The sequence below is a fragment of the Salarias fasciatus genome, chromosome 5, assembly GCF_902148845.1.
Source record: "Salarias fasciatus chromosome 5, fSalaFa1.1, whole genome shotgun sequence".
Classification (NCBI taxonomy): Eukaryota; Metazoa; Chordata; class Actinopteri; order Blenniiformes; family Blenniidae; genus Salarias; species Salarias fasciatus.
Genome location: NC_043749.1, coordinates 27,075,284 through 27,080,948, shown reverse-complemented (window position 1 = coordinate 27,080,948; position 5,665 = coordinate 27,075,284).

Sequence of the window (5,665 nt, the reverse complement as noted above, 5' to 3'; positions counted from 1 at the left end):
TCCATATTTCCCTGTCATGTACTGGATCTTCTGAAGTCCACTTTGACTTGCTCCTTGTGGTGTTAAAGTCCAGGTGACTGAATGAATATATTTCCACCTTTATCATAAATGTGTTTATGCTTCATCGAAGTGGAGATTTTTAGCAGCTCTGACAGTTTTTATTTATGTGTTTTGTTTTTTACAGTGACGCTCTTCATATTGAAGTTTGTGTCGTAAATTTTCTTTTATGTGAAATTTACTGCATCGCAGCAACTGGAGCTTAAGAAATCTTTGCATGTGAGAACAAAAAAAAAAACAGCCTCTTTCTCATCCCCACCTCAAACCATTCATCTCGCATCCATTCCTTATTACCTCCTCGTTCACCTGTCCCTCTGTTTATTGATTCCCTGACCTATGTGATCTCTCATTTATCAGTTCATCCATCCTGAAATCCATTTTTCCTTTTATGTTTTTCTATTAAACCTCATATCTCACATGGTTATGTATACATCGGCCTGTAACGTCACATTGCCTTCCTTCTTACGTTTAACCCTTTAACTCCAGTCTCGCTGTGCCAATTTATCAAATATCTGTCGTCGCTCGTGCATTCAGCCCCGCTTTTCTAACCTCATCTCGATACATTTTGCTTTCTGTCCTGGCCAGTTTATCCCTCTTTCTCTCTCTCTTTTGATCCTTTTTACTTATGTATCACCTGGTGCATGCTGGGAATCTGTGCGATATGGATTTGAAGATCAAAAATAAGACATGCACATGCGAATGAGACAGGCCCCACCGGACATGATGCGTTCCTGAATACATTGGTGATTTACCCCGCGGGTCAGGACTGTATCGAAGGATTTACTGTATGTCTTCACATGTTTGTTTGGGATATTTGCTCAGGTTACTATTAAAAAAAGGTTGTGTCTGGTTGGCCTGTCATATTTTCTGTAGTCTGCCTGCCCATATTAAATTTTGATGATAGATTCAATCCATTTCAGCCGAGACGAGCACCGTCAGAGATTATTCTCAGCTTCTCTTTGTTGATGTTTATCAATGTTCTCCCTTAAAATTCTTCAAAGATGATCCATATCCAACATTTCTTTATATTTCACGGCGTGTGTGAAGTTTTGGCAGTGCTTTTGAGTGCATAAACACTTTACAGAACTCCTCTGTAGGTTTCTTAGAACTTAAAACTATATTTTGATTTACTTTAGGTGGTTTCTGCGAGTATCGTCTCACATATTTTTCCTTGTCGGCGCACTTGGACATTTCATGATGTACAGTATGTGTAGTCGTCCAGGCCATGTCGACATCTAACTTCCTGGAAGTATTTGGTAGAAATTTGTTCACGGTTTTCTGTTTTTCTTCCCGAGTTTCTCCCGAAGCAGCTGTTTCCAGTGGAGCTGCAGGTTTAAGACAGCTGATTGCAAGTGTACTTTATGGCAAATACTTTCTTTCAGCCCATAGATTTTCGCTCAATGCTCAAAGCTTTCCGGAAGAACACGTTAAGTTCTCCGGATTGGTTTAATCTTTGTTTGTTCAGAGACTGTGCTCGAGGATGTTTAGCTAGCAAAAGTACTTATTGACATTTTGGATCTTTGTGTACCACTGAGCTGAATATCAGTTGAGCTGAGTGAAACATGAAGAACACAATCAGCCAGTTTGCTGGAGGACAAAACAGCTGACAGGCATCAATACCTTTTACAAATAAAGCGGCTGACTTTAGATATGTTGCAGAACTACCAGAGTTTTTAGTTGAAGCCTCCTGGCCAAAGGGCCTGTCTGCGCTGAGTTCTCCTCTAGTTTTTCTTGTCTAATTTCCATCTGTGTCTCATCTCACCTTCTCAGTTCACGTGTTCAAAAACTCACTTGATGAAGTTTTGACTAACTGGATATTCTAAGGTGGTGCTCAGGTGTGAATGCGTGCGTTGGCGGGTATTTGTATTTATGTTATGTTTGTGATGGAGTAGTAACTATTGTCATTGTCATTATTAGCGAGACAGAGTGATTATGTATGTATATGATATATATTTTGGATAATATGAAACATTCCAGTCCAATTTTGATCCTTTGCTCCTCGTTCACTGTGAACTCGACTGACCACCCTCAGTTAGCTATGGACCCGAAGCTGTGTTAAAGCCAGATGGACAGATTGATAATCTCAAACATTTGATTCATTAGATTGCTGCATTTTTCATTATGTTGTGAAAAAAATCTGATTAGTTGGTGTTTAAAGTAGCACTGTGTGTCTAACAGGTGCTTTATATTCACTGTGCCGTATCCAATCTTCCTCTTAAGGGAAATTATTTTGTTTCTTTGAATGTGTTTTTGTTTCATCGCAGTTGTTCTTGTGTAATGTGGGACCGTTGTATTTGTCCCATGGCAACTCCAAGTAAACACCGGCCGTTTTGATTCGACATGTTTCCCATTTAAGATTTTCCTCAGAAGTGAGATAGCAGTCCTCTTCCTTTCACCTCAGCTCTCTCTGGGTAAGAGTGCCATTTAATGTACGAAGAAAATCCTGCAGCCAAAGGCGTCTTCAGATAATAGTCATTCATGTTTTATGTGAAAGGTCCTCGCCACAAAGACTTTACTTAGTCATACAAAAAGAGAGATGAATGAAAGAGCCGGTTTGCTCTGGGCCAGACTTACATCCCTCATAGCAGCATACGTGCTAAATCCTGCACATCTTCTGCACTGTACTTCCCTCAAAGAGCTAAAAATACGCTTTTGACTTGATGAATGCTGGTCTGCATTCTTTTATTAATGGCATTGCAAAGGAGCTGCTTGTTGAAGTATGAAATGATGGTTGAGTCTCACGAGGTCGCGAAGAACGAGTCACGCAATGGGACACCGGTGGAATTTAAATATTTAATCCTTTGACAGCCTTTCTTCATCATACTATATCCTAAACAGTAAAGGAAGCTCTTTGAAGCCAACCAGTGGAGCATTTGCACCTAAATAAATCCCGTTATTCCATCATTCTAGCTGTTAAAAACAAGAGGAACTGTTTATGTTTATATCAAGAATAATAAAAAAAAGGCTTAGGGACAAGGTCATGCAGAATTCATGAAGACTGGTTAAATTTAAAACAATTGTTGAAACTGCAGCGTCTCAACTTCTTGGAGGGAGTGAGTAGTCTCCCAATCAGAAGGTTGCAGGTTTGACTTCCTGTTGCACTCAGTGTATTTATTGAGTGGCTTCCTCTACTGGCGTGTGAATGTGATGAACCATGTGAAGCACTTTGAGGCTGCTCAACCAGTGGAAAGCTCTTCATAAGAGGAACTCATTTACCACCTGTTTTTGATTGGCGTTTACTTTTAATCGTATGCTTGATCATATTTCTGAGCTCTGGTTGGTCCTCTCACCTCACAGCTCTGGATTCAGACACAACTGCGCCTTTCTCTATGGAGAAAGAAACATGCACGGGAGGTTAATTGGTCTAATTAATTATTGGATAAACAAATTAACAAATACATAAACAAAATCCCATATACTGTTTTTAAATTAATACCACACAACAGTTCACGTGACAAAAATCACATTGAAACAAGTAATTCAAGAATGATTTGTTTATGAGTCTGAGAATGTGCAAAAAAAAGGGAAATATTTCGATATTTGGTTTTACATCTCTAATCATTGGTTGTTATTGATTCTTTTTTCATTTGTTTTGTTTTTTGGGAGAGCTGTGCCATAACCTGGAGCAGATTGTTTTTAGATGTTTTTTCTGCCACTTTTACACACATGAATACAATGATTACGCAGAAGGCTGTGGTCACTGGTGGCCGTCGCTCTCTGATCTCTTCCTCCTGCTGCTGTTGTGTCGAATCTGCTTTTCAAGCAATGCTGAGTGGCATCGAAACGCAACAAAGACGCTGCAGAAACGCCAAAAGTGCAACCTGATTCCTCTCTTTCTGGCAAATTCAGCAATGCTGCTCTCTGTTTCGCAAATGATCCAACGTCAGAGTGTCGGATTTTAAGAGTGTAAGGAATGGAGCAGGAAGTTGGTTTGTTTGGATGATAATTGGTTGCATTGCTGGGGAAGCAGTGTGGTTTCATCTGTGTCATCCTCACACACTTTCAGAACCCCTAGGTTACATTCTCTAACACTCACTCTTACTCAAAAAAATAAAAATCCCCCATCCATTTGGGACACCTTCAGTTCACGTCTCATGTGGGTTGTCGCTTTATTCCAGTTCCAACACTTAGCAGGGGATTTCATAAGACACTTTTACGTACAGACGAACACTCTGAATATACTGAGGGTGTATTCAAGGCTGTGTGTTGACTTTTTCATCAAAGAGGTGAGTCAGCGTGACACAGAGCCTCTTTCTGGGGATTATTCATGTAGTGAGAAACCACACTCGTCATATATGTGTTTTGTCTTTCAGTTAGTTGGCGTCTGACAATTTCTTTCAAGGTATCACACCATGCAGCATCGCTGATGCCTTTTATTTCCCCTCTGAAGTGTTTATTTCCTCGATCCGTGTTTTAATGAATTAGCAGCATTGCTCATTCTCTGTTTTGTCTTCGGAGAGCGACCACATGTAGGGTAATGTGATTTTTTTTTTTTTTGCAGGTTCAGCAGTCGTTAAACTGCAACATCAAAGATGCATTCAGGGCTCTCTGTCAGCCTGGATCTGTGCTACAGTCATGCTGACAGCATTGCAGGTCCATGGCATGGGGCTTTGGAAGGATGCCATTTGTCACAGTGCATAGAATTCCTATAAACCAAACCACAGTCTTACACCCTGTGTGCACATGCACTGTGTACATGATAAATAATAGACGCCATTCGGCAGATAAATGTGTGTATGATGAGTCGAGGGGCTTTGTAATCAGTGCTAGCATGGCCAGAATGAGAGTAAGTCTTTTAATTCTGCAGTGTGTGACAATCAGTGCTGCTGTGGTTGGTGGTGTAGCGCTGCCTTTGAAATCCAGTCCTGTTAGTGTCGTTATGGATTCATCAGCAACATCAGCACCAGTTTATTCAAGCAGCATCTTGCTGCATCATCAGCCTCATCAAGGTTCAAATCATCTTCCTCATCCCTTCCCCTCCTTCCCTGAACCCCGTCTCCTCCTCCTCCCCCCCCCTTCTTCTTCCTCTTTCACTTTTTCACTTCCCTCTTCCTCCAATCAGCCCTCGTCTTCTCTCGTCCTCCACTGCCTCCTCACTCTCCTTCTTCTTCTCCTCTTTTTCCTTCTTTCCTCAGTTTGCTGCAGTGCATCAGTAGCAGGCACATTAACATCTCATCTCCATTACCCAGCAATGCCCTGCCCTCTCCCTCCTCCTGGATCCACCTTCCTTTTCCCTCTTTCCATCCATCTGCACCATTCCTGTCTTTCTTTAATTGGGACGATTTTTCAGATTTTTATGGATTGGTTGTTTGCTTTTGCGTCGTATCCCTCATTTCACCCACCTGCTGTTTCCCCTCGGTGTGTTTTTACTGTATTTTTCTTCACTACTCTGAATGTGATCATCATAATTAAAGGGCTCCTCTCCTCTCCTCTCCTCTCACGGGCTGTGCTGTAGTGTTTCAGGGTAGAGGATGCCCTTGGTGTGACCGTGAAAGAGAGCGAGAGAGAGAGAGAGAGAGAGAGAGATGGGCTAAAGCTCTGCAGCAGCAAGCCAAGCCAGTGAGCGAGCGAGCGAGCGAGTTATGCTGGCTGTGTGTTCGCGTGAGTG